Raw genomic sequence first — 19326 nt, 5'->3', positions numbered from 1 at the left:
AATAATTCTGCACTCCCTGTTTGCTCCTCTGGCTTATCAGAAGACTGTTTAAGGAGTCCGAGGTATACGTGATGAAAAGCCTGCATTCACTGTACAGCTCCGCAGCAACTATGCTGACCTTTTGAAACAGTTAACTGAGTCTCTCAGTCACTGTACAACCATAGTGAGAGCACAGCTAACAACAGCTTAGACTCATAAGTGTTGGACAGAGCTTCCCTTTGTCACTGACTCTGTTCAGAAATTTTATGGATGGAAAATGGCAGAAAAAAAGTGGCCAAGTCTTCTGGGTTCAATTTTCTCCGGATAACAACACTCTTCCTTCTGCATATGATGTAGTCCTGTTATTTTCATCGAGCAAAGACCTCCACCGCAGGTTGAAACGGGTGAAGTGTCTGCTCCTGGGCCCTAGAAATATCCCAGGGTATTGGCAGAGCTTCTGCAGTACTAAAAACGCTGAACTGGTCTGTTGTGGCAAAGAGACCATTAAATGCAAAAGAAAAGTTGTCCATTTCCCACACTCCCCTATATTCTCAAACTTCATGACAGAAAGAAAGAGATTGTGGATACAAGTCCTCAGTCATTTGGGGGAAGCTCAGAACAGAGCTGCTACACCTCTACATCGAAAGGAGTCAGTTAAGGTTTTTCTGTTATTTCTAACTGATAGGAGGCACCGTGGCACACCCGGTGTCTCAGGTGGTTTGACAACACCTTGGGGTTTATTTAGAAGATTTATAAATTACGTTATATCATGTTATACTTGAAGCCTGAAACCTAGTTGGTAAAAATAAAATGGAAGAACACAGTACTAGTTTCTGAGTTCTGATACTACAAATTTGTCCTGAAGGGAGAAAAAAGAAAACACTAAAACTGAGGAAATGCAGTTGATACAGACAAACATACAGTGTCGAAACCACTGCTAGAAAAGGAGGATAAAAATATGCTGAACTCTTGGCCTGTCAGCAAGAGTGTTTATAGAAGTCATGACACCAGATTTGCCATTGTGCATAAGTAGTTGTTCTCGAGTTATTCCCTTCATAATTAGTCCCCATCACTTGTTTTTATACCATTTAGAATCTTATTAATAATATATATTACTAATAATAAATAAAGGAAAAAATATTTTTGAAAAATTGTCAGAAAATGGCTTCACGTTGTGAATCTTGCTGACAACGCCCTCATACCAGATCAAGGTGAACTGACATTTAGTAGCAGAAAAGCTGCATACTAGAATGGTTGGATAATATCTGGCTCACTGCCAGCCTAAGCATCTTAGAAAAAGTTTTTGAACAATGTCCTGTTGCTGCCACGCAGTGTTGGGATTACCTAATGCGATTAGCAGAGTCGCCAAATCAACCGTGGTGAATGTAGCTCATAATTTACAGTGAAGAGCCGAGGAAGGTGTACAACAGAGATTAGCAAAGGTGAACTCCAGTGAGCCATACCCTCCCACCCAGGTAAAAATATACATACTGGGCTTTACAACAGGAGTGTTACTTAATTTGATAGCAAATCTTCCTAATGAAGACTGTTCTTTAGACGGACTAAACAGATGCTCTATCCTATCTTATACTTTCATTTACAATTAGTTGTGTCCACTTAAGAAATGTATAATATTTTTAAAGCTCTTAATACTAAAGATGGTGTCTCTTTATCATTTTTTTAATTCTACAATTTGTCTGAGAACCATTAAATAAATTTAAATCTTTTGTCCTATCTTTCTCCCTTCACCCCAAACATCCAGCCTGTTAAAATTTCATTTTCAGTTTCACCCCAGACACCTGGAAAACATGCGAAATCTTCTTAAGGGGCATGCCTTTAAAGTTAATGAAAACGACATTATGTTATCTTGAGAGAAATTTGCAGTGACTATGATTTGAGACTGGGCACATGAAAGTGACACTCATAATATGGTATTATTGTTGTTTCTGTTGCTTAATAGCAGAAGTTGATAATTCTTCTATTGCGACATATTTTTCCCAGGGGCCATGTGATTGGAAAGTCTAGAAATTACTGTGTCACCATAAACAATTTATGTTTCTGCATCCCTCAACTACATGAACCCTGTGCACATGTCACTGATCACATGTCGATATAATCGGGCTGTCCTAATCATCATCCATCTAAAGTACTGATTATGTTATGAGTATGATGCCGTTGATGTCTGATTTAGATGACATATGTCTAAGCTTTCAGTCCTGAGAAAGATTTCCATCTTGGGTCATCAAACTGAGCCGTGATACACATTCACATCCTTGCCTCGCTGCTAAATTTGTGGGAGGGGAGGCTATACTCTGACAATGTTATAAAGAAGAAGAATGAATTCCAACAGCTAAATGTTAAATGAATGTTTTAAATGACACAAACAAACTAATTACTCTTTTATGTGCCCTTGTGGCACGTTTGAGGCATTTATGCAAACTAGGCTGGCACTTAGCTGACCTATCTCTTGTGCTTTAATATTTTAAAACTCACCATTTGGCTCATGTCCCAAAAAATTCAAATTCTGTTTCTCAAAACAGCAACACGCCAACCCGACCAGCCATCAAGTATTTATTGAAAGTGTACACTGAGTAAAGGCCATCCTGCTGCAGTGACCAATGGGTAATAAGATCACCAGTGTGATACAAAAAAGGTCTTTAATGTCAAAATAGGAACCTATGCTTTCTGCATTTCCTATATCCCAGGGAAAGAAATGAGCCTTATCTTTGAGGAAGGTGGCCATCCATCAGCAATTTATCTCAGTTTATCAGTCTGCCCGAGTAGAAATGTGCAATGATGTTGGACATTAATCAAATCCTGACACCTCACATTCAGGACTGAGACATGCACCCTTTCTTCCTGCCCAAATCTGGTCATTGTCCTGCTTGGGTTCTCTGGCTGCAGATTTAAATCCAGGCGGTGCTGGGTGCCAACATCAGACTGCTAGAGGGCCCTGTCATGTTAAAAGGGCATATGAAAATTGCAGCGACCGTGCAATGAAAATCAAAAAAGCAACACATTAAAAGTCTTGTACTTCAGCATCGTCATTACAGTTTTATTGTGCTAAATGTATCGCTGAAGTGCTCTTAGAACTCGCCCTGTTGAAAAGAGCAAAGATGAGGAGGATGGAAAGTTACATTTACTGTGTGTCTGTGTCAAGAATAATCTCATCACAGACAATGCTGCAGATCAAGGGGAGAGAGCTTCTTGTGGCTGAGTTCGTTTTCACTCTTGCTAGACTCCCTACTGACCACTCATTCATTCTGTTTTAGAAATTACTGAGTGTTACTGATGTACTGAATCGAAACTATCACAGGAGCCAAGGCTGCCATACATTGAGCATTTTGGACACTGGCTGCTCAATCTCTCCAGTCTATATTCATGTCAAAGCATCGATCTAACGTGGACAGCCAAAGGTCTGATATGTAGAGCAAGATTTTAAGAAAAATCTGTCAGTGATGTAAGACCTTAATTCAACCTCGGAGAGTAACCCCTGCAGTCGATCATAAAACCCTTTAGAGGACTTAAATTTTTCAGATGGATGAATATCTGGATACAAAATAGAAGGGAGCCAGATGTGACCCTGGAACAATTCCCTTCATTTTCTCTCTGCCATCAAATATAACGGATGTTTTGTGGCTGCTCTTGGTTGAACTCCATTCTTCCCTTTTATTATTTTTGTTATTGGAGCAGAACATTTTATAAAGAGGAGATGTGTATGGATTTTACATAAGAGATTTACTTTGTTAAAACTTATTTTACATGAAATGAGTTCACGGGATTTCATCTGTCAGTAGTACCACGGTAGCACTGGATGATTCACATGTTATCATAGCTTATAATTGAAATACACTGTGCAAAGTTCTTGTATGCACATTCTTCTATCAAGTTCTGTTTTCCCATTTTTACACTCTTTTACTATGACAGAGTGCCATTTGGTGGTACCAGAGGTCTTACAGTGAATGTAGATGTGTTTAAAAGAAGGTTTTATGGCTTTTTTGACGTTCATCCATCCATCTTCTTAACAGTAAGGTCATGGGGCCTGCAGTCTATCTCATCTGGATATCCTAGATGGGTGACCAGTCCATGGTAAATGGACTGGTTCTTATATAGCGCTTTTCTACTCTCCTGGAGTACTCAAAGCGCTCTATACAACACGCCGCATTCACCCCATTCACACAAGCACTCACACAAGGTGAGTGCTTTCTAACTATCACTCATAATCCGATGGATGCATTGGAGAGCAAGTCGGGGTTGCCCAAGGATATTTGGCATGCAAACTGGAACCAGGGATCACACCATCAACCTTCCAATCAGCAGCTGACCTGCTCTACCTCCTGAGCTACAGCCACCCCTCCATCACAAGGCTAACACAGTCAGATAGACGATCCATACCTATGGTCACTTTAGATGATCTTTACCGAACTGTTATCTGTTTTGAGTGTGGGACAAAGCCACAAATACCACACATACTTAATGCCTCAGTTAACCAGAAGGTTGTTGTGAGGCAACAGTCCTAATGAGTGCCTTTTTAATTTTTTTCCTCCCTTGTTTACATTTAACACAGTCATAAAATGTCACTGTCTTTCAGGCTCTTTTGGAGGCTATTTTTTTTTCTATTTTATAACTGTGAAAGGGCGTTTTATTGGCCGTTAGGGATGACTGAAAAAGTTCATTGTGAAGTATTTCTTTAACTGAAGTTTGACCCTTTTCAATAACAAATTTAAACCTTTTGCACTGGGAGTTGAAATCATGAGAAATGTCAGCAGCAATGCAATTACAGGTGCTATGCACCCTCTCTCCTTTGCACAGCTGACATCTTGAAGAGTGAGAATTCATGCAGAAAATTGCATTTTTTATGTTGCCCTCACACCGAGTGGCTGTAACATGTATGCAAATTCCGCTGCCTCAGAACATTCCTGTCACTGATTCGGAGCATATTCGAAATGGCTTAAAATAAAATAGTGTATGATTCTTTAAGATACATACAGCATACAGTGTAATATACGTGCACTGAGAGGTACATCTTTGTCTTTTATGAGATCATCTGTTTTAATAATGGCCATGATGGATGATAATGGTCTGAGAAAGCAGCTCCTAATGTGTTCCCACTGCTAATGTTCAGATTATAACCCGCCTTTTATGATAGCTCTTGACCCCCCTGCAGAAAGATGCTGTATAAACATAATTTCTTTTGTCATTAAAGTACTAGAAGAACACTGCATAGACTGACACAATGCTAATGTCTTTCCCTGTCTGCTATCTGGCAACGGCACGACTCCTTTTCTGTGAATATTTGAAAGTTCACACAGCTTTTTCTGAGGTGTGTGTCAGTTATTACCAGGACATTTTAGAAATGAAAATGACCGGTAGGTATGTACTGTACAGCTAAGCACATTTGAAAACAAAATAAAATAAAAATAGCATTCAGTTGCATTCAAAGTCAATGGGGGATATGCAAAGTTTTGAGATAATACCACTTAGTGTTCCAGTACTTCTATATGGTATGGTATTTCATATCATCATTTAGTCAGTTAAGTAGGAAGGACTGTAGTAGTGGGATTCATATCTGGTCATGGATGTATAATTGGCCTTCAGAGAGACTGGTGACCTGTCAAGGACACCCAGACATCGATGGATGGACTCAAACATGTTAATTTTATTAATGCATGGTCAGCGTGTAGAAATTATTGCTAAATGTAAGCCACGGTTTTAAAAAACAGTTTAATAGTCACATTTATTTTACGTGCCTAATTGACTGGCCTTAAATCAGTGAAGAAGCTGTGACAAAAAGACATACACTCACAGGTAGTTTGTATTTTCGGCATATTGAGTCCAGTAGACCAACATTACACATCAATTTACTACTGAAAGAGGAGGTCCATTTGCATAACCCAGGGGGCATAGAGCACAGATAGTTTTCATCACTTGCCTTATACAACCCGTGAACATTCCAAAGAATACAATTCTTTTCGATGCGATTAACCTCTTGCTCCTAGATTTCGATTGTGTCCCAGATTGGAATAAGTTCGACTAATCAGCCATTCTCATGTCCATACTGATATCTCTCCTGATGTGATCTTCAGCATACTAAGACAAAATCTATATAGAATGCATTATTCATACTCCCAAAACAAGCCCCATGAATTGATTTATGATCACTGATGAATAATACATATATAATTTCAAGCAGTAAAGCTTTGGCAACCATACATCTTATTTCTTTTTCCCCCTTTTTCTTCTGTGAAGAATTTGTGAAGCAAGAACAGCAACACATGGAAACATGAAAGTTTATAACACGGCCTTAAATTCCTCTCTGTGACTTTGCCCCCCGACACTTTAGTTACTGAGCACATAGATGATACTGTAATATTTAAGATAAGACATGAAAATGGCGGTCAAGTCATTATTTCTAATAATCTAATTTCAGCATCTCATCAGAAATCACTGGAACAGCTATCCTAAAACTGAGGCTTATTTCTGGATTTTGCTGATCTTAACTTGATGGGGAAATTTCAGTCTGTCCCATTTTATGAGCCAATTCCTTTTTATTAAAAAAATGTCACTTTCAAAAATTTATAATAACTCTAACTGTGAGATATCAGCTTGAAATTCAGGAAGTGTTGACTGAGCTTAAATAATAAAGCACACCGTCTTTCACCACTGTGGGATTCCACAAACGTACAAAATCCATATACTGGCAGCATGGATTAGACACAGTTCTGTTTTCATGATTTAGTGTCGTAATTTAAGATTAGCTTAGACTTCTGTGTTGAATCCATGTAGGCTCTACAGCCTATGCAATTGGCTGATACCACTGCCAGCATTTAACATGACAATATCACAGCAAACTGTGTAGACATGCCGGTCCAAGTGTAAAAATGTACACGCATGCAGATGTTGCAGTAAGCTGCATAAGTCTATTGCAAGCTGATATCTAACCTTTGCTGCAATAAGCCATTCCTCTTTAATCAGTGACTACCAAATTAAATTAAACGTTATAAAAATAATAAAAAAATAACACTTTGTGCAAGAAATTCCCAAAGGTCACTTTAAAAGTTAATTACATTGTAAAAGTTTTTAGTGTCTGAAAAAAACAATTTTAACTGCAAGCGTTTTACCTGTGATGTAATTTCCTTCATATGTGTAAAGGTACGTTTGAAGCTATTTTTTTTCACTGTGGCTCATTAAGCCACACTCTGGGCTTGGGATCAAATTCCCAGGTGGCCAAGACCACATTGTCAATAATGTAGCTATTCATAGATGTGGTTCATTTACAAGAGCTCAATTAAATCTGCTTAAAAATAGTCTGAATTCTTGGAACTCTTATTGGAATCTTATCATTTTTCTTTTTCTGCTGCTATAGTTACTGATTTCTGTATCTCATTATTCTCAGGGACTCGATCAAGTAATAACCCTCATGTGAATGACATGTGGCTTTAATAATTGGTGGTTGCCAGGACACGTATCCCCCGCTTCTGTTGTAATGCACGTTGAGAGGAATGGAGGTCAGGAAGCGAGAGACGCCTCAGGTAGCTATTCTTGGCCTTAGCTTCGAGTCATTCACATTCTCTAATTGCTCAAGTTAACGTGTGACAAAAGATGAACAGCAGCCCTTCGTCCAGCAAAGCAAACCGCGAGCACTGCACACGTGCTTCACATGGCGGAAGAGAATAGTTTATATGTTGACATTTACAACCTAATTAAAACCAGCAGGGGAAATGAACCACACAGGGTCAGATGCTTATTCACACAAGTATTTACACACAAAATAAAGTATACTAGCACTTGCACAGACAATGGCACAATCCTGCACACAGTTTAAGCACCCTGTACATTTGCTAATCCCACCCAGCTGGAAAACCTGCTCATTTGAATCACTAAAATCCTAAGATGATTAAAATATATTACCATGTCACAGAAATTCATACTGGTAATATTAAAGATGTATATATGCACATAAATTCCCCAAAGCCCCCCTGCGTTTTGATTAGCAGATGAGAGAAAAAACTGTAGGTAACAAATAAAATGAATCAAAGGTGGAATTTTAAACAGCGTAAAGTTGTTATAAGAATACATTTGCACATCATTGCGGTATTTGTTCACAAGCGCACACTAAACTACCCGGGGCGGAGCAGAGCCTGCTGTCACATCTAACTTATCAAGTAGGAACGTGCCTCTCAGCCACTTGTTTCAGTTTTTCTATGGTAATAGAGGACATGAACTGAACTCTAGTTCTTCAGGGTGAAGGACTTTTTTATGCAAAGTCTGTGAATTGCACCACAGTTGTACTTGATTGGAAACCAGCGCAAGGAAAATCTCACTTTGGTTTCAAGTTAACAATATTATCAGTGCACAGATTTGCTTCCATTACTTCCATGTCATTGAATTTCTTTGTAGGGAACACAGCATATTCTTCACTTTGCTGTGACATCGAATGCCACTGCAATATGCTTAGTTCATTAAAATGCCCTTTAAGCTCTTCTCTGCAAAGAAGAACACCATTTAGACCTCACAGTTTAAGCTCACACATGACCGTGCTTGCTGTGATGTAAAGCCATGGTGTTTGGTTTTGCAGAGCCTCCTGTCATTACACTGTGTTGTGAGTACAGAAAAATTACGTGCATTATGCTTGTCCTGCAGTTCATTGTGGCTCTTATATTTGCATGTTTTTTTTTTTAGTTTTTTTTTTACATGCATCCAAATTTTGTCTTATGAATCCAGGAGGTGTTTGTTTAGTGCATGTTAATCATTTGCAGCTGGCTATCCTTATCTTATTGTCATGGGTAATTGGTTATGCAGCACATGGAAACCAGAGACCTGCAGGCGACACAGAGGAAGAGGCACATTGGGATGGAAGAATCTGCGATCACTGAAGCGTGTCAAACATTTTTCCCCCCTTTTTCCTTCCTTTAAATTGCTATATCTTGTTTACCTATTAATTTCCCCTTCTCCGCAAACCCATCACAACCCTCCCAAGCATCTCTTTATATTTTACTTTTAAAAATGTGCAACTTGAATATATACGCCTTCATTCCATCTGTCTCGACTCTCCTTAATTTTCCTCTTTATTCTTACTCCTACTCAATCTGACAGCGAACCCATATCTCGATTAGACCTCTGGAAATGCCTGTGCAATTTCCTGGAAGATTATAGTGATGGATTTACACAATAGCAATCAGAGCAAAGATGTGGCTCAAAATAGCCCTCTGCTACTGGCAAGAGATGTTTTGGAGCGGTGGTCAAAGCTCATATTTGCTCGACTACTTTCTTTAAGCACATAGTCAAAAATGGATGGGTTTTTTTTTTTTAATTATATGAAACAAGCTGTTACAGTGATTTTAAAAAAGCTAGTGGGCCTCCTGACAGCAGTTACCTCAAAGCAAGATGAGCCATTCCCTGGTGACTTTTCATCTAATTTGACTAGTATTTCTCTTGCTTCCTTCAACAAACTACTCTGAATGAGGTCACATTTCTCTGACCTCGGGGCATTATTACCCTGTAATCATGTGTTGCTCTGCATGGCTACATTTGTTATTTCTCGTTGACAGCCTAATGTTAGAAGAAAGCAATTTTACCTGATGGATGATCATAAGACTGGGAGAGGCTATATCAGCTTCATGCCTCACCAGTGAATTATGCACAACAAAATCCCATAGATGCCTGAACCAGCTGCCCACAATACCTGCCTTCTCAAACCAGCTTTACACACTAGGTATTATTGCCAGAGGTGTGAGGACTTTTCGCCTTGTCAGAATGTGCATGAAGATCATTCATTACTGCGGTATTTGCTTGCCTTTTTAAATCAAATAGGGTGCCAGTCCTTACGTTACAATGTTGTCATGAAAAATAGTTGACTTCTTTTTAAGCAGGACAGGTTGGACAACTGATTCATGGGTCTCAGGGCGTTCATGATCACACAAATCAATCGGCACTGCTCCTCTGGCCCGCACTTTGTCTGTTGGCAGCAATAGGGATAATGTGTCAAAGTGGGCCTCCTCCATCTTGTCACTTTAAGTGCAATCAATAATGCTTCCCCACCAACTGAACGCCTCTGAATATCAGCCCTCCCCTCGCCTCGTACTGGGCCGAGCATTTCAATCAATATTTGACTGGGGGGCTAAAACATCTGCAGGAGCAACAACAAAAAGCGAGGTAATATTAAATGCTTTACAATACACTGAAAATGACGCCACGCTCTGCAGGACCGGCAATGCGATGGAAACCAGAAAAATAAATGAAAAATTGAATTCTCTGTGACGGTTGTGTCTACAAACGTCATGTTTGTGTTGTGTGGATTTTTACATGGTATAAGTCTCAGCGGAAAACGATTTCACAGCCTGTCATAATTAAACAATTAAACTGCTATTTAACTTCAACTCAATTTAGCAAATCAAACACTGCATCACAGCTCAATCACTGCTACAGCATAAGTATGTGGAGAGGATGCTTTTTATCTTTAAACACAGTTTTCCAGCAGTGCTTTACAGTGTGAATGTGTTGTCCCCACAGCCTCATACATCACTGTAGAGAATTCTCAATGTATGGCTTGCCGTCGGCTTCCAGACGGGTCCAATCAATAAAAGCTAGCCTCTGGCCAACGTATCTGTAAATTAGTCTACCTAAAAAATTCAACAAGCCCATAGAGCGGTTAGATGTGTGCACATAGGTGCTTGGCCCTGGAAACGATTGTATTAATTGCCTCGGGGATTATGAGACACAGACCTCCACTCTCTCATGCATATTTGACACTTCTAGCAGCGCTCTCAAGCCCCCGTTGCACCTAATGGATGGTGTTTGGCGCAGTGTTGCATATGTATTAGCTACCAACTTATAAGTGGGCATGTAGTGAGCACATCCCCATGCATGCCTATGTGTCTGTGCGAGTGTGTCTCTTCTGTTATCCTGAGCCGGGCAGGGTAAGTGCAGGGCTGGCTGCTGAGGTTGCTGGTTCCTAATTGCTATGACTGCTCCCACTACTCTTGCCCTCACAGGCTGGCACTACCCTTCTCTGTTAATCTGTGCCAAGGATTTGGCTCACTTGACACTCAACTGACCTGACAGTCCTTTGGGTGTCTGTTGCAAACGAATATACACACAAAAACAAGAAATGGATGACTGTACAGACACTTAACTACAAGTGCTCCTGCACAAAGAGACAAACTCTCATGCAAATGAGAGACACAGATATGCAGTCACTCAGACAAGTGCACGCACACATCAACGCAAAATCACAGTTCAAAGAGCCGCAACTCCATTTGAGATATGTTTCTGGACAGCATCACTATGATGTAGAGGGAGAGCTCTTGACAGTGTTGTTAGGGGAACGGCATCAAACAGTGGCGTGAGTATGTGTGAGTGCGTGCCGATGCCACATCTGCTGATAATGTCCGCACGCGGCCCTCGAATGAGAAGTGAGCTTGTTGATATCAAGTACTTGCACATAGCTATACATGGTGTCCTTTTTGTCTGAAGAGCTCATCTGGCACGGCAGACTGACATCTGATCTGATGGCTTTTGAAACTTCTGAACATGACGCACAGCCTCGGAAACATGTTCTTGTCTAGTCACATATGCAAATATTTTATTAAGGGAGACTGACAGGGAAAACACGCTACACAATTATAAAAGGTCTTCAAACACAGGGCATTAAATGAGTGTCACTGATGAAGCCATAGCTACGGCCTCTGATCACAGGAAAAGCAGGTGTGAACTGCATTGCGAGAAGTCAACAAAGCTGAAAGTTTGCGGTTTAGCAGCTGTAAAACAAATAAACTGGCTGAAGCGATGAAGCAGCAGTCTTAACACGACCAGAGGTGTCAAAGCTCTTCATGTGAATCTGCGCTAAGTAACAGTCACTTATCTGAAAAGGCAAGGGAACAACACAAAAAAAGACATAGTAATGCCTTATGTTGTTATAAGTAAACAGATGTTTACAGAGCACACAATGAACAAATCAGCAGTGTTCTTTCAAACTCTCGAGGGAACTTTATATTAACCGTTGCTAAACATTTCTGTCAGCTGTTCAGTGTTAATGTGTGATTTATCAAGTTATTTCTAAAAAAGTATCATTTGCTGCTGGAAATGAAGCTGATAAGAGCACGAAACTAAACAAAACCAGTAAAGTCAAATGTCATAAAACCAAAAAAGTGAACTGATCAGGTTTAAACCTTAATTAGATTACAGATATATATATAAATGGTAGAATATAGAGCTGGTATCTTAAAAAACAAACAAAAAAAAACTTTAGCTCAACTGGACTGCTTTTAAATTCATAAATACTACCAAAAACTGTGTCAATTTAGTACGTGGAACCATGATTGAAAACTTACCTGTGATTCTCTGAATTTTGAGGGTCTGTACACAGACAGGGTGAGCTCTCCTCTTTAGCTCAAGTGCTCATATGTAACTCTGGTAATACTCTTGGAAAGTAAGGAAAAATGTCACATATACACTTTAATAATGCTTCAAGGGTAGTCTATGCATTAAGCTAGCTCAGAAATTCAGCGCACAAAAATGTAGGTTATTAAAAAAAACAGGCATGAGTTTAGAGAGCGGGAGAGATATTTCACTACAATAGGTCATAATTTGGAAATGATTCGTTTTGAAAATCAGAACTGAGGATGAGTTAATCTCTCGTGGGGTTTGACTTGGTCTGACTAATAAGTGAACTTTCTATCACTGCAGAGTCAGAGCGCATCCGTACTTACAGCAAGTGTTAAGCAGTCCGTTGGGCTTTCTCGTGCTCGGTTGACATATTCTGAGTGTCCATTTAGTGTAGCACCAGAGAAGCTTGGTTGATCAGGCTCCAGCTTGATGGTTAATAGCCATGGCCACTGCACAAAAAGAAAGATGACACAGAATGAGCAATAGAAGGCCTCCCAACTCAAGCTATTATAGAACACAAAACCTAAATAAAGTGAAAGATGTGCATGTACAGTATCTTCACATAAATTCCTAAATCCATCCTCAGTTCCATTTCTGACATTTCTTTTTAAATCATATTAAACCTCTATTTTCAATAAATTACTGTCACTCCCTGTTTATAATTGTAAAGACCATTTTATCATTTTAATAGTACAAATAAATAAAAAAATAAGCAAACGTTAAAAAATATTAACAAAGGAAGAAGTGAACTACAGAAATCAACAACTATTCTGATATGGTCTTTATTATGGGCGAATATAGTGTTGCAGTGCATTTTTTCCCGTGAATGTTCACAAGGAATCTTGGAGATAAGACGTGCCTAAAAAATGCAGCGATTTCAGTGGACTTAATGCTGTCAGGAGCACAATCATCATATTGCTGCACCCGTATTTTCTAAAATAGCCATTCTAATGAGAATGTCCCGTCTGTGCAATCAAGCACTCGGCTTGCTTCTCGGCAGGACACTACCTCTCATCTGAACACATGCACACACATTTGGGGATGGGAATGATGCAGGCATTTCTTTGTCTTCATTTTGTCATTGTTTTGGAGTGGAGGCTGGTGATGGCGTAATGTACAGCTGGTTAATTGTAACTATGAATCCAAAAATCAAACTAAAGTTTCTGCTAGGACTTAAACAAGCTTTAGCTCACAACCCAGCACTTCTTCGAGTCTCTGTCCTAAGACAGTGGTGCTGTTTCAAGGGCAGAAAAGTGTCATAGACCACTTTGTAAATTATACAGTATTCAGTCCCAGGAGACCTATAATCCTCATTATCCATAATGTATACATCCAGCATGAGAACCAAAGAAAATGACGATGGTTCTGACTGCTTCTGATGTAAATGACTGTGGCCTGAGTTCACTATATGTTCGCACCCTCAGCCACAGCCCTCTGAGACCATTATCCCAGAGTGCTGAAGCACTCTCACCCATATGGACACTAACAGGCACATGTCATGTGTGTAAATTTTACACAGAACTCTTCACAGGAACCCAGGCAGTTTCAAAATCTCTCTAACAAAGACTTGTACACTTCATGGAAATAACAGCTGCTGCTTGTGTCTTTAGTATATGAAGGGCAAGCATGTAAAAAATAGATAAAGAAAATACCTTCTTTTGAACTGTGGATGAGCAATAACCTTAGTTTAAGACACAAGGGGAGGGGAAGACACGAGCAGGTGATAATAGGATAAACCCTGAGCCCTGAGGCCACAGTGTTTAATACACTAAGTCTGTGTTGCTGAAAAGATGTAGCGTCATGATAACAACTTGTGTTTATGGAACGTCGCCGCAGAGACGCATTACTGTCCGCGCCGTGTCAGTCATGTTTTGACTAATCACAAAACAGAAGATGGCAGAGAAATCATAGGACCCCCACGTTCAGCAGAATCCGGGCACCAGCAGGGCTTTTTGTTGGATGGAAAGATTTCGGGAACGCTGGAGGGTGAAACATGCTGAGGCTGGGTGACACACCACTGTTGTCTCAAACAGTTAGACAATACATTGGCCAAATTATTTCCCTGTGGTGAAAAACTGCCTAGCGATTCTTGTCTCTGGTGCTCTAATTCATTTATTATGCTAATAGGAAAAGCCTTTAGTCTGATCAGACATTGCATAAACTTAAGTGCGCTTCAGTGTTCTCTAATCATGTAGGAAAATGATTTGAAGGCTCCTAGCAATTCTGCTGCATTATAACATGATGGAAATTATTCACAAAATTGTCAGATGATAAGGGTTTTAAATATCTAATAGGCAGCTTTGGACGGGGATTGCAATCTTCCTGGCCAGCGGCCATTTTAATCCTTCATCAACAAATCTGAGAATTCTGAATAAATGCTCTGTAAGGCTGAACATGCATAGCTGAGACTGGCTCACGATAGTCTGGCATGACCTAAGTTCTTTTCTGCTGCAAGCTGTGGGCTTACTGTATATGTCAGTAAAAAGGGCCATCAAGGTTATAAAAATGCAGTCTAGGTTCTCCCCTGACATATGACCCAGGCAGCTGTCTTTACCCACACTCTATCACCTTAATCTCCCAAGAACTACTTCAGCCTCTGGGGAGGAGGAACTCTGATTTAATAGAGTGACCAACCTGTCTAGCAGACTGTCATCACTGAGGAGAACTAAACATTTGGTGAAGAGCACACTTCCTGACTTGCTTCTACACTGGGTGGACTGTAACATCCTGACACTTGTCTAAGCCCTGCAAAGATGTAGGAAAAAATGTTGTTGTCTGGTTAGCGAGTATGTTCGGGTAGCTGCCCGAATATCGCAAACTCTACATTTTATGGTTGGAAGCTTCAAACGTAATTTTATTTGTGTCATTGTGTGGATGATCTAATTTTAGTCTTTATGTAAGGCAAGAAGGTAAGGCTGTCTACTAATCACATTTACATCTGATTACGCAACAAAAGATTTCAGATGGTGGTGTCTATTCTTGAAATGCACCAGTCAATCACATCAAAACCACCCATTGCATAAGTACCTGGCCAATTACAGTCTGTACAGGACTGTGCAAGCGTGTCATTTCCTGTAACTGTGACACCTGCAGCGGATCCTTTGGGAATTGTGAAAGGATTTTATTGCCAGATATGCATTAGATGTTCATTTGGTGTCAGTGCCTTGGCAGTAGTGAGATGGGTCTGCAACTACCAAGTGCTACTTACAGAAGCTTGCCTCAGTTTTGCCATTTTTTCTTCATGCAGCATTTTATATCCACAGCATTAACTTACTGAAGCACATTGTTATTTTTACATCGTTCATTATTTACACTAGCTTTCTTTGTGTGTTGCTGCCAGCAGTTGTCAGTAGAATAGCATGTGACAGGCAGCAGATGCCGTTATCTTTGAGACTGACAAACCTCTTGGGGATCCAAACATAACAACATTAATCTGTTGCACTTTAACCTTTAAAACCTAAAAGAAAATATCTAAAAAAATATATATATATTTTTTTTCCCGGGGTTTTTTTTTTTTAGGAATTGTTCAGGACCCCAACTTCTTGGAAAAAAAACCCCAAACAAACATTTCCTTTCCATCTCTGAATGTGAATTAGATGTTACCCAGTCTATTTTGTTTCTTTCTTTCTAAGTAATTATTTTAATAATTATATTAATAAAGTAATTTTGAAACACAATGTGCCTAATTCCTCTAATCCCAGTTGAGCTTTGTCTTTTCTTTGTTTTATGAGGCACTGAACTGAATATCTTTGAGTGTTGTATTGCTGGTTTAATAAATCAAACCATTTGAAAATGAAACACCTTTGGCTACAAGCACTGATTTTTTTGTATAGATCAGTCAGCGACCTAATTTAGAAATCAGTCAGACAATTAAGAAATAACAAATGTAGCTTTCTTTGCAAACTTGGAAACTTGAATGTAGCATTGTTAGGTTTTTTTCATGCTATTTTTTTAATTGCAGTGATTCTCATTATTTCATTATTTCATATAGAGAAGCTGTTTTTAATTATTTTATTTAATTAGTTTCTTTTATTCAGTTAATACAGTAGGTGCAGGCTAAACTGTTTGAAGTATTACCATATAGATTACAGTGATGGACTGTTGCAGTGGTGCAGGGCAAACTGTGGTATCCATGGTCACTGCTAGGTTGGGTCCTGACATGGTAAAAGACAGGTATGGCACTCAGGATATGCCGACTGAATATTCTGTACATGCGGTTTTCTAAGCATCACGAAAAGCAAAAAATTGCAATAATAAGAAACGTGATGAATAAAATAAAAAAATACGACACTGAGACTAAGAGAGTAGTATAGTAGAGTCACTTCAAAGTTCTTTGTGTTTGTGGGTTGTGGTTTCCTGGGCAGCTGATAGTATAGTGGTAATTACTGTTACCTCAACAGCAAGGTGGGTCTGGGTCTCAACCTGTTGGCCTTTTCTGTGTTCTCTCAGGCTACATGTTCTCTCAGGGTACAACTAATGATTCTCAATTGGCCTTAGGTGTGAATTTGAATGCATCTCACCTCATGTCAACTTGGACTCCAGCCCCCATGACCCTGAATTGGATGGATAGATGTATGGATGACATTTTTGTCTTTTTTTTTTTTTACCTCAGTATAAAACTTCATGAGGTCAAGGAAAGATTTTAAGGATTCAATTATATAATGGCAGATGTTGATGGGGATTTGAAATGTAGTACAAACGATGTTTTGAAGATGGACTACAAAAAGCACATCTTAGATGCTTTGCCACATGTTAAAATAGACAAAAAAAGGGAAGTTACCAAATGTAACGGCAAAATAAGAGTGTTTGCTTTCATTCTTGCCACTCATATTGTGTCTTCTCGGTGAAGAGATGATGTAATTAAACTTTTGCATTCATTAAGACTTTTAGTATCTGTGACTGAAGTCAAACTAATTAATGATAATCCTAAAGGCTGGCAATAAAGGAAGGCTTAAAATGAGGACCTAACTAATGCAGAATAGACACGCAAAATAATCTCAACTTTACTTTGATCATTTTGATATAGCAGTCTTTGTACAGATATAGAAAACTTCTAGAGCTGTCTGACAAAAGTAACAACTTCATAAAAAGCTGTTTTTACTAAATCAGATTAAAGCTCACAGTTAACCTGTAAAGTAAAGATATTATTAAAAGCTCAGTTGTATAAGCATCTTAGCAAGTTATACCAGGAGATGGAAACACATCAGTAATTTACATGAAGATCTGCATCCTTTGACAGGTCGAGTTGATCGTTTGTTTTCGTGAACTGTCAGATGGTGCACTGCTCTGAATTGTGAGGTGGCATTATCACCTTTCCTTTTCTTATGGATAGTCCTGTGTACTCTCTGCTAAGGGAGATAAGAAAGGAAACATTCAAGCACCTTTTTTTTCTCAGCAGTCAGACTTCAGCCACATCTTACCATGGCTGTGACTTAGACAGTTTTCTATCTTTTAACACAGCAACCATCACAAGGAAGAGATCTGACCATGATTAGGGTTGACCATAGACCTGGTTGTGCATTAGTAAGAATATAGCTCACTACAGGTCACAAAAAATAATAGAATGTGCCGACATAGAGAAATGCACATAGAAGGAAATGCATGCACATTAAATGAAATGAGGACAGGTGGATACCAAGCTACATTTTATATCCACAGAGATTAAACCCTTCATATCACATTTTCACTTATCACAGCATCACCTCAGAATACCCCATCCTGAAATTGCTGTTTTATGTCCAGTGACATCTGCATCTCCACAAGACTCACCTTAAGAGGGCATTTTCTAACAAAAACATGTTCACACTGCTACGAACTGTCGGAAGTGCTTTGGAGAGATCTCATCGAAAGCATAAGCAATAAAACAAGCCTCCCAGTGTTTCCATTTTTAAATACTCAGAAGGGAAGGTCTATAATGCAGTTTCCTAGTACTTGGTGTCCCTTGACTGAAACTGCCAGGGTCCTCCTTCAAGTGTGGGCTCTTGCTTTCCTGCAACATCAGCATTATGTTAGAGAGGAATGAGCGGCAGCTTCTATAAGTCTAAGCGCGGTCATAGATCTCAGTGGACATCTACTCTGGCTCTTCATTATCTGCTCTCAGCTAACATCCCAGTTGGGGGGCGATGTGTCTGGATAAAAAGTCTTTATTATGTAACTGTCTGAAAAGCTGCCTGTCAGCTTGTTTACACGCCAATGCATCAGTCTCCCAGTGCTTTTTCATCTTTAGAATAGAGAGTCATATGCTTCCAGCATACATTATAGATCGATAGGCATGCCCATCTGGTGAATGTTTTCCTTTGGTTGATTAAGAAATCGGAGTAACAAGGATCTTACTGTATCCTGACTAATGCAGACATCAATCATATTATCAGTAGGTGGATGTTTTTGCACCTACATGTTGAGCCAAATCATTCAGCTTGAAAGACAGTGGAGCATTGACTGTGCTGCCGTCAATTGCTGTGGGTGCTGCCTGGATGAGTGCAAAGCTCAGACCAAACAAGGAGAAAGATTAGTGGATCTGTTTAACCTCGGGGCAGAAGGATACGGTATTAGACCGTGGAGTTTGCTTAGCTGTTTGCACTGCCGTTTGCCTTGCCGTGTGCTCTCCCTCTATAATATGTCTCGACAGTGCAACTCGGAGCTAACGGCACTAATTAGATAAACCACTGAAGGATCTTTTTTTTTTTCTTTTTCATTTCCATTACTTGCACGTGGGATTTTGGAATCAGTGCCTGTCTTGCTTTGGCGTAATGTGTGCCAATCACCCAGTTATATATGTGATCTGTAGTTAATTTAATCAAGCATTTAGTCAAGAACTGCAACTTTACTTAATATTGTGCTACTGCTCATGACGATAATGTGTTCTTTGTCTATAGAGACGTATTAAAGATATGTTTTGTCTCCGCTCAAATATGAAGTAATAACTAAAATGGATATAAGATTAAATTAACTCAAGAACTG

The 19326-nt window shown here is 39.4% G+C and overlaps 1 protein-coding gene across 1 annotated transcript in view; it reads right to left on the bottom strand.

Annotated features, from left to right (window-relative positions):
* The window catches only part of chrm2a (cholinergic receptor, muscarinic 2a), a 77868-nt gene that overhangs the window by 36184 nt on the left and 22358 nt on the right, over positions 1-19326 (bottom strand). Inside the window, exon 2 of the mRNA XM_005740829.1 lies at positions 12690-12815. The gene's annotated coding sequence lies outside the window, so the exon portion shown is untranslated. The remainder of the gene's footprint in view (positions 1-12689; positions 12816-19326) is intronic.

The sequence above is a fragment of the Pundamilia nyererei genome, unplaced genomic scaffold (assembly GCF_000239375.1).
Source record: "Pundamilia nyererei isolate P.nyererei 1_Seehausen unplaced genomic scaffold, PunNye1.0 scaffold00104, whole genome shotgun sequence".
In the NCBI taxonomy this organism is placed as follows: domain Eukaryota; kingdom Metazoa; phylum Chordata; class Actinopteri; order Cichliformes; family Cichlidae; genus Pundamilia; species Pundamilia nyererei.
Note: the sequence above shows the minus strand (reverse complement) of the source record. Positions and strands in the feature narration are given on the sequence as shown.